This window comes from Talpa occidentalis, unplaced genomic scaffold (genome assembly GCF_014898055.3).
Source record: "Talpa occidentalis isolate TD23 unplaced genomic scaffold, MPIMG_talOcc4v2.1 talOcc4.6, whole genome shotgun sequence".
Classification (NCBI taxonomy): Eukaryota; Metazoa; Chordata; class Mammalia; order Eulipotyphla; family Talpidae; genus Talpa; species Talpa occidentalis.
This window is the reverse complement of record NW_023604972.1, coordinates 86,635,079-86,659,353: the sequence shown is the minus strand read 5'-3', so window position 1 is coordinate 86,659,353 and position 24,275 is coordinate 86,635,079.

The following is a 24,275-nucleotide window of genomic DNA, read 5'->3' as shown; positions in this document are numbered from 1 at the left end:
TTTGGTGATATTCCAAGGTGACATTCCAAAAGCATGGAGGGTTTCCATTCTTTTGGATTTTCCAGGCTTCTGCTGGTCCCCATCATCAGGAGAAATTAGCAGGTCGCTGTGAAAGAGGAAGTCAGAGTACAGGAGGCTATGAGACCCTCCAGCCCAACCTTTTAGTCTCACACATGAGGGGCCGCAATGCCAGCAAGGCACAGAGCAGGTTCTCTATGGACCCAGGCAGATGGATAAAGGACTCCTGGAGCCCTCAGTGGCTTTTTCAGGCCTTTAATGATCTTTCTATACCATTTATAGTGAGGCAACCAGGTGCAGGGCAGGCAGGGCGGCCTGGGGGCCAGGAGGCTGTAGAGAACACAAACTATGTAAAAGCTAAAAGAAATGTCTTCTCTGTGAATGACTGATAGGTGGGCTTGAAACAGCTTTGCAATATCCTGATTTTTTCCCTCAAGTCTCAATAAGGGTCACTACCCAGTGCCGTATGGCAGGACCCCTAGAAGCTGCTGTCTGGGAACAGCAGGTAGTGCTCCCCGCCTGCCTGCTGCTAGGGGAGCAGGAGGTGCTGTCAGCACCTTAGGAGAGAGCTGGCGGCTGCTTTCTAATGCAGCTCAGAGTTTGTATAAAGGGGCACGGACTGAAGGGCCTAACAGTTCTACCTTTTGCATTTGGAGAAGAAAATGTCTTGCTAAGAACAATAAAAAAGCAGCTCAAAATGAAAGGAACAAAAGGCATCTAGTCAGAGCCCAGGTCCCTTTCACTTCCCACCTACTCACACCCCTGCACATTCTTCTTGCTTTGCAGCACTTGCCTGACTCGCTGCCTCCACTGCTTATTTCGAAATGCCACTGAGACAGTTGCATAGGGCTGTCATGTAGGCAAGTGAGCCAACATCCCTTTTGAAGCTGAGAGGAGCCAGACAGAAACCATATTAAATTAGACAAGAGAGGGAGAGCCCCTCCCCACCCCAAGTCCTTCACAGTGTCCCTGAGGTAGCATCACATCTGGCAGTCAGAAGCACGCACTGCCCCAAGGGAAGCCCTGGGCAGCCAAAGGCTCCCCTGTCTCTTGCCCCATTATCAGCTTCTCCCTAAGCTATCAGAGCTGGCAGAAGCGTGGACATCAGGGTTGTGCACATGGCAGCTTCATGTTTGCTTAAAAAGGAGCCTGCCCTCCTCCTCCACCTTCTTTCCCACTGAGACCTGTTTGGAGAGAAACCTGACCAAAAAAATATATTGCAGATCACAATGGATCACTTAAAATCTTTCCACCTTGCTCACTGACTCAAGTCCCTCCCCTGTTTTCACCGTTCCACACCTATTTTTTAATAGCTTCAAAGGAAATTAATTTGTATTTATACCTAAAAGGTAGAGCACTTATGAGTACAAAGTCTCATCGAATTTCTCTGCTTTACTTTCTATTTGATACTTTGTGATGATTTGAGTTTTATTTTTGTACTATAAAAAGAATCGTTTTGTATGCCTCAGAGTTTCTTAAATACTTGCAGAGCAAATCACAGATTTCCATTTGCAGACTGAAAAAGACCATGTGTGCTTGGATAGTAAACGTAAGAGGCCAGCTTTTAGTATACAGACATTTGTTAAATACCTACTATTCTCTAGAACTCTGGAGACAAAAAAGATGAAAGACACACCCCTGCCATCTATAACCTTAAATTATTTTCAATAATTCTTCCTCCCTGTGAGGAGAATACAATTCTAATCAATGTTTAATTCCCAAGTAATTTATTTTTAGAAGGATGAAGGTGCCTGAGTAACTATAAATATCTTATACAATTATTGGTGATCGAAATATTTAGAAAAGAACAAATCTACTTTACCTAACTGTAAACCTTAATCTTTGACAGAGGTCAGGTTTGAGATAAATAGATCAGATACCTAAAATTAAATGCTATTGAGTATTTGACATAACCAGGCATAAGAAAGGAGATAAAAAGGGGGAATAAGGTCTTAGTGTCATCTTGTGGGTTTAGGTCAAAGGGACTTGGGTAGGGACTTAAAGAGAAAACCCAAGAAGACAATGATGAGCCCAAGACGGAAGGCTAGGTCAGTGATTTTCAGCACATAAAAATAGAATGAGACCTGTTATATATTTTTGCAAATTACAAAGACATTAAACTTTACTAATATGTAACAAATAGATCAGCAGTAGTCCATGTGTATAATCTCTATGCATATAGAAGAGTATATGTGTGTCTATATACTTATTCATAGCATATATTTGAAATGTTATATATGTCTATTTAATGTATTAAATTATATTTGTGTCATATATGTATGTATTTATATACACACTATATATATAAAAATTTGGGGAAACGTTTAATTAATAGGCTATATTTAAAGATAAGAGGCCCCTGATGGATATGAAGAAAGAAGGATAAAAGTCAAGGTCAAAAATTAGCATGGTCCAAATTGTGAAGTGGGGATAGAATAAGAAAATAAACATCAAAGCTAGCTGAGTGAATAGAATCCAGTCATTCTCCAGAGATGGTGACTGATACCTTCCTTCCCTTTCTGTATGCATGCACTGTTCTACCTTCAAAGGTTAGAGCCTGTTTCTCCTCCACTTGATTAAAAGCTTTGTGACTTTCCTTGCTCAATAGAATATAGTAGATGCCCAGGCCAGTGAAGGACTGTCAGGCTCCACTTCTGCCCGCTGGGAAGCCACAGTACATGGAGTCTGGCAACCTGAAGGTGAGCTGTGAGGAAGCCTGAGTTAGCCGGCCAGATGGAGAGGAGCATGTGGATGGGCGCCAGGGCACCCAACAAGCGTGTGAAGCTCCTTGGATCTTCTGGCCCTGCCGTTTAGCGACTAAATGGAGTTGAGGGATCTGGCTGACACCACAGGGAGCAGTGGAGCCCAGCTCAGACTTCCCTGATTTCCAAACCCTCAGAACTGTGCAAAAAAGGGGAGTTCTTGTTTTAATCCACTAAGTTTTAGATGTGATTTATTCCACAGCTATAGATAATAAAGCAGTCCTATCTCAGAGTTCAGGCATTAACTGTGGAAAAAGATATATTTACCAACATTTCTCTGTTTACATGTTGCCACCTTAGGAAAAACAAAAGTCTGATGGCCAACAGTATATAGTCAGTAAACATCTCGGCTAGGATAAGCCCAGAAGACAATGGGATAGCCATATCAATTAACAAAGTATTATTTTAAAAGAAAAAGTTGCAGATGGTACCAGACACTTAGGGATTTTGGTATTTTACAATGGCCAGGAACCAAAGTGCTCATTATTATTTTGCTTTTCCTTTAGCCAGTTTTTCTCCCTTTAATTTTCTGAGCTGTTTCTTTCATTGGCTATGTGGCCTAATTTGTCTAGTAAGCTCTTTCTCATTGTTGAGGTAGAAAACCTAGGAACTTCATTTCCCAGCATCCCTTTGCCAGCAGTTTTGAGTCAGTCAGACATTACTTCTGCTGACAGCCAGAATTACTTGTGTAAAATTTGAAAGGTAGAAGAGAGGTAGAAGCCTGCTCCTCTGTCAGAAGTGGGCAGAGATATGGGTTTCAGCAGATAACGAGGTTTGTATTGGATCCCAGACGTTTTTCTGTGAATCACTCACCTCGATGATAGAAGCAGATGAGCTCACCACCACCAGTTTCCTGTAGTCCTTGAAACTTCCTTCCTCTACAAACTAGCAACAAACTTGAAATCTTGTCTTTTCCTGACCTTCCCTTCTCCAACCCACCTAGGAATTTCGTTGCAGTCGACTTCGTATGTTAAATTCCTTTCCTGCCTGAGAATAGACGCTGGCATTCCTTACTAATTCCTACAATATAAGTCTAAATCTCATTTTACAATGAAAAGTCAAGATAAAGCAAATTTCTTTTTATATAATTTCCTGTTATCTTTTTTTCCAAACAGCTACATACAATACGCATCCATAAAATTTTGAATACAAACACAACTGACACTTCCTAGAGGGAGGTATTTATGAAGAAATCAAAATGGGAAGATGTAATAAAATGTATAGTCGAAGGCTCTAGGGGCAAAGGAAATTAGCATTTTCTTACCAATTAGAGAAAATTTTATAGGTAGTTTCATGGTGACAAAATTTAACAAACAACAGAACACCTAGTTAAATTTGAATTTTTGATAAACAATGTGGTAAGCAGAGTAACATTTCACAAAAGATGTTCCTTTCGTCATGGCTGGAGTCTGAGTATGTGTTACCTTATAAGGAAGAGGACTTTCAGGTGTGCGGAGTGTTGGGCCTGGAGAGAGGGAGAGGTTCCCAGATCATCCACTTGGGCCCAATCTAATCAAGTGAGTCCTTAACCCTGGAGAACCTCAGCCAACTGCAGTCAGGGAGAGGTGTGGCTACAGGAGCAGAGCCCAGGATGTGAAACTGCTGCCTTTGAAGATGGAGGAGGGGGGAGGCCTGTGTACCAAGGAGTAGGGTGACCTCAGGAGCTAGAAAAGGTAAGAAACAGATTGTTCTCTGAAGCCTCCAGCAGGAAGGTAACCCTGCTCACACCTTGGCTTTACCCAGCAAGATCTGTATCAGACTTCTGACCTCTATAATAGATAATGAATTTGTGTTGTTTTAATCCATTAAGTTTGTGATCATTTTGGCACAGTGCGATAGAAGATTATGATAAACAACAAAATTGCCCATGCAGTGTTTAGGATATATTTATACTCAAAACTCCTTCTGTTTTGAAATTCAAATTTATTAATTTTCTTAATAACGGCTTTGAGATAAAATTCACATATTATGCATCTCACTCATTTATTTTTTTGTTTCTTTCTGTGGATCATTTATTGAGTTGTCTGTCCTTCGGCTCATCATCTGCCAAGTTTGTACTGTCATAAATCAAATAACCACGCAGGCAGGGGGTGACAAATTAAAATTAAACTGAGTCCTGTATTTTACCTGGTAGCCCATTTAGAGGAAAAGTAGGATTGCAGAGATCTTCTCCATGTCTGCTTGCAAACCTGTATCAAGTTTTGGCATTTATTATGCTTCAGATACTTAAAATAGGCAATTTACCTTTCTGTTTCATTCGATCTTCACATTTTTTTTTTTGTGTAGATATTACTGTGGCTATTTTATAAATGAAGTAACTGAGTATGCAAAATTAAACAATTTGTTTAATGACAATTTTAGGCAGTAGAAAAGCTAGGGGTGGGTTAGGCCCATCTGACTCTAAAGCCTATTATGCTAAGTTGTCGCTGTCTCTTTTGCCAGGATGTCACACCATTTCTTAGCCTGCTTTCATTGCTGGACCCCCCAAAGTTAGCCTCCACAGCTGATTCCACATCCTCCCCACCCACTGCCTTCTGTAACCTGCTAATCTGATTCCTGCCCTTTCTCTTCTATACTATTGAAACTGCTTTCTCAAAGGTCACACTGGTGGCTGCTAATCTGCCATCAGTTCTTAGTCATTGTCCTTCTCTACCCTCTGGGTAGTAGGTGAGTTTGTTGTCTTCCCCTCCCTTTCTTCAAGCCTACTGCCTACCCCCCACCCCCCCAGGTTTGACTAAGGGATGTCTAGATAGCTGGTAAGTAATTATTTCTGGGTGTATCTGTAAGTGTTTCTGGAAGAGATGAGCATTTAAATCTGCAGACTGAATAAAGGAGATCCCTCCACCCATGTGGGCGGGCATCATCCATCCATTCAGGGCCTGATTGGAAACCAAAGGTGGGAGAAGGACAAATTTGCTTTCTGCTTGAGCTGGGACTTTCATCTTCTACTCTCGGGCCTCACACTCCTGGTTCTTAGGCTTTCTGTCTGCAACTGGAACTTACCCCTGGTCCTCAGGCCTGCTGGCTTGGACTGGGAATGTATGACCAGCTCTTCTGCCTCTCCAGCCTGCAGACGACACATCCTGGGATTTCTCAGCTTCCATAATTTCATGAGTCCACCCTTCGTAATAAATCTTTCCATCTACATACTTCCTATTGGTTCTGTTTGACTAATCTACATCCATTTCCTTACTCGCCTCACTTTTTAGGTTTGTCTGGGACAGCCTGGGTCTGCCCGCCCTCACTTTTTTCTCATTTCAAAACTCCCTTGGAAATCTCACTGTCCCAGCTTCAACTTCCATCTCTTTTTCCTGAATATCCCTGCCCTCCCCGCAGCTATCCTCGTGTATCTGCGCAGCTACCTGCTGGGCAGTCCCAGGCACCCAAATCTAGACTTACCCGAATGCCCACATTTCTCACCTGCTCTGCCCTTCTTCCCTAGTGTGTGGAAGGCCTGGTGCACTCCCGACACAGGTTCTAACCCTCATCCATTTCTAACTCGGTCTTCTTGCCTATGTGAAGGAGTCAAGTAGATCTCGGGTGTCTACTTCTGGATGTCTTTCACATTCCTTTCTTCCTCTCTACTACACTGTTTCTGCCCCAGGTTTTGGATGTTGCCACCTCCTGACTCAAAGGTCTCAACATAGCAGCCCACCTGGAGGAATTACAGACATCTACCCCCCACCCCGACCCCCCCCACACACACAAACACACTTTCTGCAGCTCTGGGATGCCCCACCCTTTCCTCTTTACCCCCTCCCCACCCCCATCAAATGTTTGTAAATCTTCCTCAGCTCTATCAGTTTTCTATATCTGCTAAAAAAATTATCACAAACTTGGAACTGAAAACAACACACATTATTTCCGTGGTACTTCTGGATCTAGATCTCTGAAGTGGATTTCACGGAGCCAAAATGAAGTGTCTGGAAGTTCTGGAAAGGATGTTTTTTTTTTTTTTTTTTGCAATTTCCATCTTCTGGAAGAGGGCCCCTTCCTTCATTAGTGGCCACATGATATGAACTTTGCTGCTCCTGCATCCCTTGTCACATTGCCTTCCTCCTCTTATGTAAGTCAGATCCCCTTGGCCTGCCTTCCACAGGATGCTCGTGATGACATTTACCTAGAAAATCCAGGGTGATCTCCCTCTCAGCAAAGTCTCTTTTGTCATATAAGGTAACATTGACAGGGTCCCATGAGTAAGCCGTGGATATCCTTGGGGGCCATCAGTTCACCTGTCCTGCCAGGTGATTTATTTATTGATTTATACAAGCACTGGGTATAGTCAGAAGTGCGGGAGGCTGAGAGAATTCACCAGAGCCAGAGCGGGGAACAGAGCAGGCAGACCGATGAAAAACACTGCTGAGAGGAGCAACGGGTGGCAGGAGAGGCCTGCGCACCATGTAGGCCCCTCGCCCGGTGGCCGGGGATCGAGCCCGTGCTGCAGAGGCTGCGGGCAGCTTCACAACCCAGCGCTCAACTGCTGCGCCACCAGGGAGGCCCTGCAAACCACTCTTAATAGATCTGAGCAACCTTCTTCCAGGCTCCTTTCTCCAACCCAGCTTGCTCGCTGTCACCTAATATGCCATCTCTGTTATGGTGTGGCCCCAGATGAAATGCTACCAAAGTTCTCCTCTGCCCTTAGAATACATTCCGGTCTCCTTGATGCAGAACACATCTTGGCACACTCAGACCTGCAGACGCCTGACCTGAAAGTTTCTGCCCTCTCTGGCGTGAACACTTTCTTCAGGTAAGCTGATTTTCTCAGAATGTGCCTGGCATTCTCACTGGCTGGCTTTGGGCTACTTCACAGGCACGCAAGGCCTTCCTCATCCTCCTGTGCTTACTCAGCTCTTCCCCAGGCGCCAACCTCTATTAGTTTTCACAGGCTACTGTGACACAGTACCACAGAGTATGTGACTTAACCAACTACCTTGATGTTTAGTCTGACTGTTGTGGAGGCCAGAAGTCCAAAGTCAAAGTGTTGACAAGGGTTGGTGCTACTGAGGGTGGTGAGGGGAGGACCTGGTTCTAACCCTTTTCCTTGGCTTGTGCTTGGCAGTTTTTTCCCTGTATATTCACATTGCCTTCACTTTATTGATATCATTTCCGCTTTTTATAAGAACACCTGTCATACTGGTTTAGGATCCACATTAATCATCTCATTTTAACTTGATCTCTGTAAAGATTCTGTCTCCAAATAAGAATATGAATACCTGATATTCTGAGGTTCTGGAATTGGGACATGTGAATTTGGTGGAGGACAGCCCAGAACCTTAGACTTCCACAGTCCTGTTTGTTTCCTAAAGGCTTTTTGCCTCCCTGTAACTTAGAAATCTTTGCTTTATCTAAATAATAAAGTTTGTTATTTGGAAATAACAAACTAAAACTTGACTGTGTCTCCTCAGTTATGCCTCCGAGTAATTACTTTTTGTATCTTCCCCAAATTCACCAAGTCCAGTAAAGATAGTCACTGTGTCATAGTGCTCTCTTTCTACTCGTGATGCCGGTGATATATGCTCAATAAACATTTGTTGATTTAATTTCGGGGGAAAAAAATGAGAGTTTGGGGTGGGGCGCAGGCAGAGTATTCCAATAGGAAATGATCTAATATTGTATTTCATTGAATAAAAGAGCCTGTAAATCCATTTGTTGGCGAGCTCCTAAGAGAATGCTTTCAGGTGACTTGATGCTTAAAAGCTCTCTAATCAAAAGAAAGGAGTAAGAGAGGAGAGGGGAGACAATCAAGTCTCTAGATGCTCAACTAATTAATCTAAAAACAGGGTGAGTCAAGACTAACGGCATTTTGCATCGTCAGCATTATCCTCTACCTCTAACCCTAGTCCTTACTCTTCAGTGATAGTGTGGTGGTGTTTTGGGGGACTTATCAAGCTACCCAGGCAGCCTACACCAGGCACTCTGCCAGTACTTTGCTGGGTGACCTTGCATTTATACTTGTTGTAGTTGTTCTACCTACCAGGTAGAGAAACTCTGGTTGCTGCCACTGAAGTAGTGTATGAATGAGTAAGTGGGGGAAACGTCATGTTAAGAAATGTAAGCATTGGCTACAGAGGAGGTACTTATCTCCTTAGCATGAGTGTCCAGGGGATTGAAACTGGAGATGTCTCCTCTATTAAATAGAGGCCCTCAGAGCACACAAGTATGTCATCCCTTCAGAGAGGAATATGTTAGAACCCTATTAAGAAAATGATGAAGCAGGGACTTGAATCAACTGCTATAAATAAACTCCCTTTACCTTGAAATAGCACAGAACTTTAAGAACCAGTATTTTGCCTGGACAATGGCTTAGTCCCAACTGCCCCGACCTGGTTCTCCTGAGGGGTCACGTGGCTTTCCACAGCGATTTGACATTGCTGGGCTCTAGGGCCTACTTCTTTAGTTTCAGCTTGGTTTCTCATTATCATCCCCAGCTCACACCAGCTGTCCCTTGTTGGTGTCCACCCTGGGAGCGAGGGGAGCCTGTTCAGCTTCACCCTGACTTCCCATAGGTGGGGGCTTTCCAAGGGCTTTTTTAGCTCCACGCCTGTCATCTTCCCTCCCTCTCCATGGAGTCTGAGCTCCTAGGAATGGCTACCTCCTCTGCTGCAATTCCTATGTACTTAGCAACTATGTGGGACTGAGAGCATGATCCAGGGCTCCTTTCACACCACAGCTGCCACACTCAGAAGGAAGAGGAATCTTCAGGCATCCGATGCTTGCTTGAGTGGGCTGCCCTTCCCTCTCAGAACTGCGAGTGTGGGGTTGGGACCGCCCCCTGCCCTCTAGGACTGCTGGAGCAGCTGGGGGTTATTTTTGCAGTAGGGGCATTAAAGGAACAAGGGTGCAGTTGCCCAGGGCTTCCTTCCATGTGGGGCTGTGCGGGAGGTCAGAGGTTAGGGTGGAGGAGGGCAGGCTGAGTCAGCCTCATGGCAAGGAAGCTGGGCTGAGGGGAGCCTGGCCCACATACCTTCTCAAAGCCCCCTCCATCTAGTCTTTCCTTTCAACATCTGAGCTTATTCCCAAGAGGCCATGGGTCTGGATTACCTCATTTGAGCCCACCAAGCTGTTCAAACAACTCTTGACATTTGACCTTCAAGGATTTATTCAAGCGGATAACCTCCCTTGAGCCCATACTGTACAAATTTGGAACACAGTTCCTCTCCCTGTTCTCCATCTAGATGATGAACTTAGCCTTCATGAGCATGGGCATGTGTGGAAGTTTTTTTAAAATTGTTCATGGGTAGATGTAATGCCTCATTTGTATTTTCATATATCTCTGTGAGTTCTTCTGTATCAGTGCTGTAAGGTGGGAACTTAGCAATTGCTTCCTACCAAATTGAAGTCTGTAACTTTAGGTTTATGTGTAAATAACAGAAAAATCCAAAATGACAGAAACATAAACAAGAGCTGAAGAGACATGAGTGGATTTCTCTCAGAGAAAAGTAGAAACAAACAGTCCGGGCCTGGTTGGGTGACTCTGCTCCAGAAGATCCTCAGAAAACATTTTCCGGTATGGTCCAAGGTAGCATCTGCTTCCAGGCAGCAGGAGGGTGAAGTGGTGAAAAAGGAAGGCAAAGGGCAGGTGTCGGCAGCTCTCCTGTGAGGTTCCCAGGCACTGCTCTGACATTTGGCTTCTCATTGACCAGAAATTAGTCACAGGACCACACTTAGCTGCAAAGGAGGCTGAGTAACATGGCCTTTTTTCAGGGCAGTCATGTAGCTGTTAAAACTTGTACTATTAGGAAAGAAAATGAGGCTGGGACAGCTAGCCATCTGTGCCACATGACTCTGTTCTAAAAATAGATTTGGGCCTCCCCTGGTGGCGCAGCGGTTGAGCTCTGGGCTGCAAAGCTGCCCGTGGCCTCTGCAACGCTGGTTTGATGCCCGGCCACCAGGTGAGGGTCCCACATGGCGCACAGACCTCTCTGCCGTGCCCGCTGCTCCCCTCAGCAGTGTACTTCGTCAGTCTGCCTGTTCTGCTCTCCGCTCTGGCTCTGGTGAATTCTCTCAGCCTCCCGCGCTTCTGACTGTACCCAGTGCTTGTAGAAATAAATAAATAAATCTTTTTAAAAAATAAAAATAGATTTGGGGGAACTCTTGGTAGAATGGAAAGTGTGTGTTCCTAAAAGTGAACCAAATTGATATATACACATAGAGACAAACACAAATGTATATAGGTCAATAGTTATATAATAGAATTATATTTTAAGTCAGGTAGACAGAGTTCTATATTGGGAACATTTTTAAACTCTTTCTGTAAATGGTAATGACTTGTTCTGGAATATTTTCCCCAAGATGGCAATAATCCTCTAAGCCATTAGGTTGGCCAATGACCTTAAGCACTTTGCCAGGCACTCAAATGGTAAAATCTCTGAAATCTTTAGGGTCCCAGTTGCCAGAAATACTTCAACCTACAGCTAGGAAACAATAGTTCAAGTCTGTTACAGAGAAGTGGGGAATATAGGAAACTTAGGTTACCCCAGGTATATATGCACAGAGACTGGCCCGACCCGACGTTGTGGGAACTGGATGAAGCACAGGAGAAAGAAGGTGCTTAATGAGGAACTCTTAATGTCTACGTGAACAAACATATTCCTTAGATGATGGCTTCCATCTAACAACCCAAAATAATCTGGATTTTTAGGCTGAGTTTTAAAGGGGACGAAAAAATATTTTGATTTAATTTTGTGCTATTCTCATTTCTGTGTTAAACAAAGGATATCTTTTTTCTCCTGAGAGATTCTAAGTGCCAAGAGGGCACAGCAGCCTCTGGGTTGATCAAAAACACACGAACTTGAAAAGTCTTTGAAAGTTGTTTTGCAAATGTATTAAGTAAAAAATAAGTTACTGCACCTTAAAAAAGTAATATTGCTTGAGTTTGTTATCTAAGACAGAAAAGTAAGTTAGAGCACTTCTTAACAAATTTGTTTACCTTCGGTTATCAGCTGTGTTTATAAATCCCTTCTTTCCCCAAATCTACTTTATGAATGTGTTCTCTACGGTACATTTCTAAAGCCACCAAGTCTTTTATTAATTACACTTAGATAGGAAATCTATTAGGTATTACCACGGAAAATAATAAGTAGGAAGATATTTTACATGTATATGTTCTCCAAGTGTGGGATTTCTGTGCTAATTTGAGCTGTGTGTTTCCACACACATTACTATAAGCAATTCTGGACATTGAATAAGTACCTTGTAACTGAGTGTCGCTACTCAATTTCCATCTCTGAATTTGCATTTGTGTTTCCAAAAATTGAACACTCTGCAGCCTAGGCATGCATGTCTAGCTCAAAAAAACCTCAGTCACAGCAGTCAGCACTGGGATGATTCTGCTAACAAGCATGAGTAGTGGGTGCCGGGCTCTGTATTCATGAACACGAACTGTTCATAAAAAGGCAGAGAGGGGAGTTCTAAAAATACACGGGCAGCTTTTATTAAATGAAATTTAATGTTTTCTCCAAGAATTGCACTTTGGTACACATTTTAAAATGGCTCATCAACCTGATAAATTGGTAATGAAAACATCTTTTTAAATAAAAATAACAATGACACCAGTAATAACTTATCAAAAACAAAGGAAGTCAAAATATGAGGTAGTATGTATGCAAATTCATTTTCATATCATTTAAATCCAATCTGAATGATTTGAATTTTAGTGAAAGTAAAATCATCCATTTTATGAAAGTTATTAATTTTGAATTTATACATTTTCATAACTTACACATTTATTTGGAGCTTAGAGTAGTATTAAAACTACATATATATGCAAATGTATATAAATTTTTAAAAAAGTTTTATTTCTGCATACAGAAACTGGGGTAGAGGACAGAGGTGCTGGGGGTGAGAGGATTCACCGGAGACAGAGTGGGGAGCAGAACAGGCTGATCCACTGAAATACACTGCTGAGGGGAGCAGCTGGGGAGACGGGAAAGGTCTGCTGTGCCATGTGGGTTTGCTCCCTGGCCAGGGAGTGAACTCACGTTGCTGCAGTGGCTGGCGATAGCTTGACAGCGCGCTGAGACTTTAACCCCTGCACCACCAGGGAGACCCCTGGTTTTATTTTTGTGATTATTTCAGTAAAATTATCAAACATGTTTCAATACAGAAAATCTTGAGGATTTTTTTCTTTAAAAAAAAAGGTACAAATTTGCAAAACACAAAATTAAGGGGCTATCAGCAGCTTCCTTTGCCTACATTTTAGTATCCTCTCCCACCTGAACTTTCAGGTGCAACGTCCCTCTTCCCTGGTCACTCGGGCATCACAGTTGAAGCCAATTAGCCTGACCCTTGTCTCACTTGTGGCAGTGGGGGCTGACAATTTTATTTTTTACCTTAGTAGGTATTAGTGAAATGTCAGGTTCGTCTAATAAACAAGGTACAATACATGGAGGACATGAACACCAGAAAGCAGAGATCATGGGGGTATTAGCTGGCAGAAGGCCCATCCCAAAGAGCTGTTAGTTAATGAATTGAATTAGTTAATGAATTGAATTAGAACTATCATTGTAGGAACTGAGGTATAAGGTGGGTTCTTTTGAAAATCCCTGACAATCAAATTTATTATTGTCCATTATAATGTAGTCTTTCCTAAGGTTCAGAAATTGAATGTGTTAGCCAAGTATATATTTTTGCTATCAAACAGCTTTTCATTTTCATAGACTTTTATGGGTCCATCTGCCTCATCCTCCAACTACATCCATCCCTGCCTCTATTGTACTCATTGCCCCCATGTGTATACTCAGGCAAAAACACACATAGTCCTTGGGGAAAGAAAATAAAGTATATAAAATATTCAAGAACAAGAAGCAAAAGAAAAACTAGGGGCAAGCTGATAGAAAAACTACATGCATCTATTTGTACCTATCAAGTAAAATTGCACTGATTTTAGTTCATGAATTTGTGTTTACCCTTTTGAACTCAGATTATTAAGCAGTCTTCTACCCTTCTCTCACCTTGCTTAATTTTCACATAATACATCCTTTAGCCAACCCCTGGAATGCCTGCACTGTCTCTTTTACTGGAAGGATCTTAGGCCTTAGGGGTTATGAATTGCAGAGCCAACATGAAAGGACACTGTTTTTTCCCAATCTCTCATGAAGTTGTTATACACTGACACTGGGAGGCTGATTTATGTCTGTCCATTGGGGAGGGATGCTTCGTTGACAAAGACAAGTAGAATAAACAGAATTTGGCCCATGACTTGGTACTGTCTGAGTTTTGTTGTGAAGAAAACAGAATGTTCATTTGTGTACCTTCAAAGGCATTCTCAAGACATATCATCCCATAAATTTCCAAGTAAGTAATTTGTATTCTCAAAGGCCCTCTGAGGAGTGATCCACAGAGTAGCCTTCAGGGATATTCAGGCAACCAAGAACAGGCTGGATTCTTCAGAGGGCACATGTTCTCAATACTGCGTCAAAGTCTGTCAACCTGGGCAAAATCTCCACTGATAACTTGGCTTTTCTGTGTAACTTCACTGTGTTTCTTCCTTCCAATGTTCTAAGGTCACCTTTGAAGCAAAAATAAAAAAATTTATAAAAGTTTTTCAAGTTTCACATTTTTTTAATGTCCTTAATTGGAAGCCAAGTGGGAAAGGTACATAAGTGAAATAATAAATCTAAAGCTCTTGGTGAAAGATTTCTAACACTGCCTGCAGTCACAATCCAATAGATTGGTCTACTGTCCTCCAGGACAAGAGGGAAAGCAAGTCACTAAACCTCTGTAAAGATCATATGTATATACCTAGGAGTGGAATTGCTGGAGCATATGGAACTCCATCTTTAGCAGGAATTTAGAAAACCTAAATAAGGGGGCCTCCCCTGGTGGCGCAGGTGGTTGAACGCAGTGCCGTGAAGCTGTCCGCAGCCTCTGTAGTGCTGGTTCGATCTTGGCCAGCTGGCGAGGTCCCACATAGTGTGGCAGACCTCTCCTGTCTCTCCTGCTGCTCCCCTCAGCAGTGTATTTCAGTCAGTCTGCCTGTTCTGTTCCCCCGCTCTGTCTCTGGTGAATCCTCTCACCCTTCCACGAATCTGGCCTGTACCCCGGTTCTTGTGTAAATAAAAAAAAAAAAAAAAAAAAAAAAACCTAAATAAGGGACCAGGAAAAAGACTAAGTATGATAAAGTAAAAATCAAAATCAGCAAGCAAGTATAAACCAGAGATGAACTGTGGTGGGGGGGGAGTGGGATCAAAGCAAGAGGGGGTGGGAATTGCGTGGGGACTATAAACAAGATAAAAATGCATACACCGTGCAAAAATGAAAAATGATGTAAAAGTATATAAAATTTTAAAAATAAAATAAATAAAAATAAAACTTATGGGACTGACCAAAAAAAGATCATATGTAACATGAAAATATCAAATTCAGAGAGGATGAAATAATATAATACATTATGATATTAGCACATTGTGTTTTCTTATGAATATAGATACATCAGATAACTATTGCTTACTTAGGTTAATTACAAAATATTTTCTTAAATAACCAAGGAGGTAAAGCACTTGCACAATGAAAACTGCAAGATGTTACTAAAGGATATAGATCATGATATAAGGAGATGTAAAGATGTTCCATGTTCATGGATGAGAAGAATCAATATAGTCAAAATGACTGTTCTACCAAAAGTGATTAATAAATTTAACACAATCCCCATTGAAATACCAACAGTATTCTTCCAAGAAGTTGAAAACATTAAAGTTTGTATCGAACCATAAGAGTTCTCGAGTAATTAAAGCAATCCTGAGAAAAAGGAAAGAAATATATCACATTACCTGATTGATTTTATACTACATAGCAGCAGAAATTAAATAATATGGAATTGGCATAAAAATAAATATGTGGATCAATGGAACAGAATCAAAAGTCTGGACATAAATCCATGTATGTATCAATATTTGATTCACAATAAGGGAGTTACAGCCCTACATTAGGGAAAGGAGAGTCTCTTTAACAAATGATACTGGGAAAACTGGATGACTACATGTCAAATAGTGAAGTGGAACCACTCTCTAACTCCATGTACAAAAGTATTCAAAATGGAGTAAAGATTTAGAAGACCTGCAACAATAAAATACATGATACATTGGTGATATGTTTCATGACAGCAATGATAAAGATGTTTTTGAAAACTCAACCCAGCAAGGGAAATAAAAGCAAAAGTAAACAATTAGGATTATCTTAAGGTTTTTACACAGCAAAAGAAAAATACAAGTAGATTGAAAAATACCCTACAGAATGGGAGGGAATATTTAGCCATTACATGGGAGGGAAAAAGCATGAATATTCCAGAAGTATAAAATCTTATTCAATTTAGCAATAAAAACCTAATCAACAAATGGGAAGCAGATCTGAACAAACAATTCAATATGCAGTAGGCCAATAGATACATGGGTTAATGTTCATTGCTTTTAACATGGGACAAGCAGACCAAAACCACCTTTGTCTCACACCTGTGAAAATGGCACATTTTAAAAAGACCCCCAACAAAAAGTGCTGGAGAGGATGTAGAGAAAGAGGAACTCTATGGCATTGTTGCTGGGATTGTAAACAGGCACAGCCACTTTGGAAAGTGATCTAGATTTACCTTAAAAAGATGAAAATGGAAATATATAACCCAGCACTCCCACTCTTTGGCATCTGCCTAAGAACATGAAATCATCAACTCAAAAAAATTGTATGCTCTACAATGTTTATTGTGGCACTATTTACAGTAGCCAGGACATGCAAACAACCTAAGTGCCCACTGCTAGAGGACTGAATTAAGGAGATGTGCTATATCCATATAATGGAATATTATTCAGCCATAAGGAAAGATGAACAACAGAATGGGAGGATTTGAGAAAATTAAGTGTATAAGGCAAGCCAGAATGACAAATACTGGACATTTAATACATAGCAGACAATTCTACAAAGCAAAGTACTTAGAAAAATTACCTGCTTCTAATAAAGGAAGTGAGACTTCTGAGGTTGAAAAGAAGGGGGAGAAGACGAAAAGGTCAAAAGCCATAAAGAATGATGGTGGGAAAATTAAAATAAAAACTGTATATGAATATTTCAAGTACAATGTCTGACACATAACAGGGCTTATAGAGTAATTCATGATTTGTTTTTGTTAAATTGAACTTGTACTATTTAGTATTCTAACTGAAAGAAAATGTAGTGTCGAGGTTTTTTTATAAATTACATATACTGGTGATGATCCTATAAACATTTTCCTATAATTATATTTTTCCCTGTTGATCACATTAAAGTTGATAGCTGATGTTTTGTAAAATTCTTTTCATTGTAGATGACCTGATTACTTTATATTCAATATGGTATATTTTCCTTCAAAGAAAAACAAACAAACATATCCAACATTTGAATTAGGACTCAGATGAGCTGTTACTTAACCTTAGAGGAAGATATTTTACAGATGTAAGCTTAAGAAAAGAAAAAATATATAAAAGGACTAATTAGGTCATTGTCATAAATTTTCTTCACTGCTCTTGGATGCTATTATTATAATATTTCTCCCTTAGCTCATAAGAATACCTCTTCATCAACATGCACGTTGAATATTTACATGGTCATTTATTTCCATTATTTGTTAAATTTGTTAAAATTAATAAATTTGATTTCAAATAAAGTGATTGATATGAATGTATTAGATGCAAAAAACAATCCAAATGTGGAGAAAATATTTTTCATTAAAACTTATTTGATTTATGTTGTACCCATTTCAGAGAAAAGAGAAATAAGAAAAACCATGAAACTCTTCTGAAACTCCTGTCTATTGTATGAATTGAAATAAACATGGAAATGATGACCTTTGGATAGGAATAAACTTCTGAAAAGGAGACTAGTATGATATCGGAAAACTATCAACTGCAGCTCACATTGACAGATACTGTATTATTAGGCCTGAATAGACTTTGAAAATAACTATCACAAGTTCAAATTCCAAAATTATGAATGAAGTACCTATGGTATGCCAAGCATCTAACCTTGCAAATCACAAATGTCACCGCTGAGCATAAGGAGGAAGAGGAGGCTACCTTTTGCTGGGTCCAGTGTCAGCACCCATCAGGCCTTGCCGTATTTGATGCTTCCTGTTTACAGTCATCTGGGAGATGGGGTGTCAGATTCACAGGAGACTGCCTACTCTTCTGTGGCTAGCTCAGATCTAATGGGCTTCAAAACAATGCTTGTTGACAGCATGGGTGTGATCCAGCAGGTGAGACAATGTGGTCAACAACAAGGTCCAGATGCAATGCTAGAATCTGAACTGAGTGCTTCAGGGGGCTCAGGAAGCAGTGCAACACTATAGATGGTCACAGCCTCCCTCTCTCCTCCAATAAACCTTTTAAGGTCAGTGTAAGCTACTCAGCAGTCGTATAAGCACCTTGTACCAGACACTAAATGATCTAAAAACATTTTGCAATGAGTTAAATATTTTGTGCCCATTTTACAGATGAAGAATAAATTGTATAAAACGTTTCTCCAAATCTACGATAAATGAATTATATGGGTGGAAATGGAAGAAAAGCCACGGACGCTTCTGCTGGTGGTAGCGGGTGTCTGTTTTCCCTTGTCATCCATGTTTGGTTCTCAAATAGGTCTCCTGGGTTTATCTGCTATGGGTCCTTTTAGTGACTTCATCAGGTGGGAAGAATCCAGTATGGTACACAACACACAAACTGCCTCAAAATATCTTGGACCCTTTTTTTAGAAGGGATTTCTTTCTGAAAAATAATTTTGATGTGCCAGACCCTATTCCAAGTGTTTGCAATGGTTGAATGTGTCAAAACAACCCTATATTATTTTCATCCCCATTTTGCTGATGAAGAAACTAAGCCACCCAGATTAAGAAAAACAATTTTTATTTAGCTTATTTAGGTTGGGCTCAGCTAGATAGTTCTACTTTGGAATGGGTTTTCTTATGCATCTGGGGTTACTGACAGATCATCTTAGGTGTTTCAGCTTCTGGGATGTGACTGGCTGTTGCCTGGGACAGTGGAACCAAAGGTCTGTGTAGGTATCTCTTCTCCTCCAGCAAGCCAGCCTGGGCTTACCACACGGTGGTCTCAGGGATCTAAAAGGAAGAAAAGTAAGTGAAGCGTTAAGAACTAGCATACTAGGCTCTGAGCTGGTATGCTCTCCCTTCTGTCATATTGTCCAAAGCAAGTCACAAAGTCAGCTTAGATTTAAGTGATGGGAAGTTAGATGCTACCTTTTTTCAGGAGGAGTTGAGAAGTCATGCTGATGCCATCGATATGGGGAGACTTGAAAATTTATGACTTCTTGTAATCTATATTATAATATTTCTATAAGCATATTATTCCTTTATACTTAGCTTCTTTTCACAATTACTTGGAAGCAGCATGTGGCAAAATCAAATACAATGATATATACATGAAGTTAAAAAATTAATATGTGGAAAAATATAAATTTGAAGCAGAGGCCAAAACCAAGATTCTTATAATAAAGAACATACTAGTGTGAACAGTGAGTTGACTTCATAGAGCTTTCAAACATTGGGTTGACAGGTTTTGGGCAAAAGTCTATTAATTAAATAAAATGGTGACATAATAGAAATGGAGCCATTGGAACATTACTGGCATAGCACGTATTGAGTCCAGGTCAAGAGCTAAGGATCAGCAGGATAATTACCTGGGTTACTCTCTTGATCACTTTATTGCTACTATTTGAGGATAAATGAGAGTTTTTGTGATACAGAAAAAAAAGGACTTTGGATCCAGAGTATTGAAAATTATTCTAGTTGAGAAACTTGGATTTAAATCTAGCTCTGAGTAGACTTTCTTAATTTTTTCAAATTGGGGCTCATGTGCTTATTATACAAAATGTGTTAAGTCATGTAAAAGAGGTGTTTTGGAGATTGATAATGTCACCTTGCAAGCTGTACTTGCATGTGGTCAGAGACTTCATGGTTCTTTACATTAATTTATTTTGTTTCCTAAGAAATGTGAATAACTTGTAGAGAAAGATTGCTTCTTAGATTTCCTGGTCTCATTTATAGGTACATTCAACAGCACAGCATGTTCATAAAATTTAATGGAATTGGTGAACATTCTGAGGCTTGACCATATAAAAGATTTCCAAGAATAGTTTCCAAACTCAAAGCAATGTTTTCTATCTTGGAGTCACTGATTTGCTCAGCTCTCCAGTTTTTTCTAAGCCCTGGGGAGGGAGGGGGACAGTGGCAGCATTTTATAACAGCCTCGTTCCCTTGCAAGCCTGTGAAACAAGTCTGTGGCTGGTGAAGCTGCAACATTTATTTCTGTCTTTGTGAAAAGATAGGAGACCATGTGGCTAGAAGGACCTCAGTGCTTTGATTGAGTGATTCATTTTATTTCTTACTCTCCTACTCTGTGTTTTCTTGGCTCTGGGGAATGTGACAAAGAGAGACAAAGTTTTTGCTCTTATCCATGGTTCTCATCCATCCATAGTTTCCATCTTATGGAACCCGAGAGGAAAGTAGATAATAAATCGACAAGATGAGTTCAGATAATGATTAATAGTATTTTTTTTTAAAGACAAGCTGTGGTAAAGACTGCCCGGTGCTGGAAGGAGAGATGAGCAGTATTTTGACGGAGGGAGACCTCACTGACGAAGAGTGTTGCTTGAACAGAGATTCAAATTAAAAGGAACCAACTAGATAGATCATCCCAGGCTGAGGGACAGTGAGTTGCAAAGATACTACAGCAAGGACAAATTTGGTGTATTTAGAAATAGCAAAGACAATATGACTGGAGGTCCGGGGGAGAGGTATGGAGGGAATGGCAGGAGCGAGTTTCTGTGGGGCTCTGTGGGTCCTTAGATAATCTTAGTGAGAAGTTGGCATTTTCTTACTGGTAAAAAAATATGTGATACTTATATTACACATATTTATATATTATAAATATTTAAACATAGGAATTAAGTCCTCTGATTTACATTGTCAGCATAGTTTTGAAAAAGGCATCTGTATTAATTTTCTAGTGTATTAAGGGAACTGTATGTTTTTCCGTGTTCCAGTGGAAAACAGATAATGACGATGATCATACCTTCAAAACTTGATGACAAATTTCCAAGGGCAGAACGTGATGACTTTTTATGACACAGAGATGGAGGGAGCTGCTTCATTTTAGAGAAAATACTAGGGGAGGGAGATTATTTAAGATAAGTAAGAAGTGAGTGAGGAAACTCAAAGACAAAAGCCTGGTGAGAAAAAGCAGTTCTTAGTGCAAATGGATACATTTAGCTCTGACTTTCAAATCTGAAGATAGATTTTCGGGGTAGCCTACTTCAGTGACTGAGTCCTTGGTTCAAAGCCACAGAGTATAGGGAACTTCTGTCAGTTTGAATTATACTTCCAATATATACAGATAACAACTCGTATATACTGGAGATATTTTAAATATAGTGGGGCTTAGACCCTGAATGCTAAAAGTGAGCATCTCTACCATGGAGTGAATACAGCATTCCAGATATCTGGAGATCCATCTGTACTTGGATATGGTTGGAGACTTCAGACATGGTCCCTTTGCTCTCAACCTCCATTCCCCTCCATTATTTATTAGGAAATGGATACATTTTTAGTTTAAGAATCCTGGGTGCGTGATTTATGTAAGTGAGAGTGTGTGCATGCATCTTTGTCATCTGTTAGACATTAGCTTGTAGATTCCAGGACTGCTCATGATACATTGGCAAATTTTCTACTCATACTTGAAGCTGTTCTGCAGCAAAATCGGTGCTCTATGAAAATAACTCATGTAAGAATTTTGGGAAAAATTACAAGTTGTAATGTATCAGTTTTTATTGAATGCCTTTTATGGGCACTCTGCTAAGTGTTAGGGATGCAATAATAAATAAGTAAAGTGCCCTAATAAGAGAGGCTGGAAAGTGAACTGGATTTTTTTTTTTTTTTTTTTTTAAATTATGGGAAAATGTCAATAAAATATGGTCATCAATGAATACTAAACCTCCTTAGAGATGACCATTTACAATTGTTTTCTGGAATTTTCTATTTTTTACACATATCTCTGTTTCTATAAATGTCATTTAATATAAACTATATCTGCCCCTTTGTGTGTTTTCATTTAATAGACTTTGAATATCTTTTTATGGTAATTCTCAAAAGTCGACTTGTTTTCTTTTCAATGGTTGTGAACTGGCTTTTCTAATACAGAAGTAGAAGCATGATGACTTAAGTGGGGGCTACAATGGGAACATGTAGAGAAAGACACATCCGTCTGGTCCTGGAGATTAGGAAAGGGTTCCCAACTGATAAAGAAACAGATCCATGAAGTGAAAAGGAGTTGCCAGTGTGGGAGGCTGGGGAGGGAGAAGACAGAGCACTCAAGTAGAGAAGACCTAAGCAATGAGTCAGGGGAATAAGTATAGCAATGGCGAGCATGGACTGATTGTAGTTCATCTGTCCAAATTATATACTTCATTTTCAAAGGAGAGATGAATTTTGCATTTTGAAATGTTTTAAAAACCTGTGATACAAACTGAAGAAATTATGTGCCTGATGTGCGGTGATTGAAATGGAGATAATGAATAATAGCTTCTCAGTAAACCTGTGTTGTCTCACGGGGATAACCACTTTCTTTTCCATGAACGGTTGCACGATCACCAGAAGTGTCATGGGCACACTCTTTGGGTGTAGCCAAATAGTGCAGAGATCAAAGACACCACCAATTAGTTTGAGAAGCAAATATTTTTACCAACTTTCTTAGTACTTCAAGGCCTAATAAATATTTCCACTTACTCTTCACAGTATTTCTGAGAATCAGAAAAAATTCAAAGCCCAAATTTGTAGTATTTGCCAACTTCCATCATGTATATATTCTTTCTAGGGCCAATTTCCAGCTAACAATAGTTTATGCTTAATTCTCAATTCTGTAAGCATTAAGCATTAAGCTCACAGAATTCTTGGATATTTTGCAAGTAACTCTAGCATACCAGTGTAAATAGTAGATGCTTCAGCTATAGTCTTTCCAAGTTTTACCTCCCCAAAAGCCTCTATACTTCCTTGAATTCAATTTGATCAAAAGGTGAAGTCTTCCATCAGGATCTGCTTATTGCTTAGGAGATTTCTTTAGCAAAAAGTTCAATGATAGTTTACCTTTTCTTATTTAATTATTTAACACAGAATCCTTACTAAGTGTTTTATAAATATTAATTAAATCTCATTTGAGGTACTACTATTATCATTCATTTTTGTAAATGGCAGTGAAAACAGAGAGACTGAGTGAGTTGGCTGCACAGGTGCAGCCAAATGGAGGAGGTAGGATTCAAACTCAGGCAATCTGGTTTGAGTCTTTGCACTTAACAAGTTTATGCTGCTTGATTATTCATGTCAGAAATACAACTACAGCATATTCATATCTCAGTCCACATTCTCCAGAAATGAGAACTGAGACAGAAAGATACATTCATATTTCATATAGTAATGATAGAACATGGGAAAGAGTGAGTACAGGACAAAAGCAAATTTAAGGGAATGCATTTTTGAGTTGCCCATAGCTCCCAGAAAGCTGTTGCTTGGCCTCAGAAGTTGTCTTCAGAGAAGTCTCACAAGGCTACTGAATGTCTGAACAGTATATTCCACAGAATCAAAGAAGAACTTATCTGCCAAATCTTGCCTCCACTGGCCAAAATTTGTCCCAAGGGATGTTCACTCATTGCACATCTTGGCTTGTGGATGCATGGGGGCCAAGTGAGTCTGAGGACATCTCACGTCTCAGTAGCAACAGAAAAATTCTGGGACATGAGGCAAGAGGGCTGTGGTACAGGCTGTGGGGAGGTGCTGTGGGCTTATGCCAGGGAGTGATTAAGGGCCTGGATGAGTAATCACCAAAGCAGACGCTAGTCTGTTGCGATGGCTGAGGCAGCAGTGACCTGACTCCATACATGCAAGCTGATTCCTTTCATGGCCAGAATCACCGGAAGTGGACAGATGGTGGTGGGGCACAAATTATCTCCAGGATACTTATCTTGGAAACTTCTGATGACATTGAGTGGAATTCAGTAGTGCATTCAGTAGTACATTCAGTGTATTCAGTAGTACATTCCCCACTTATGTCTAGCAATATACTGGAATGGGCCAGATCTGGACTTATCCCACAATTCATCTTCATGCTACTGGTAATGAAGAAGGCCTCAGTGAGAGCCTTATCTGTTCTAATGCAACCAGTCACACAGTTGTGAACTGAGTAGGAATACTGGTAAAATGAAACTTGTGACACAGGCCCAAGCTTCCTGAAGAAGTTAGAGATGAATTTAGGTTGTAAACATTTGTTATCCCCTGAAGTTACTTGACAGTCCTAAGAGGTCATAAATAAAAGGATCACTCCAGGCTCCCTCTTTATCTCATAATACCTTAGCTGTTCTTTATGGGATACATAGATTCTACTATATATTACTTATTTCACTAAGAATTCTAGACTATAAGTCCCTTGAAGGTACATCTCCTATCTTCTTGGCCAATACATATATTGCTTAGGAAAA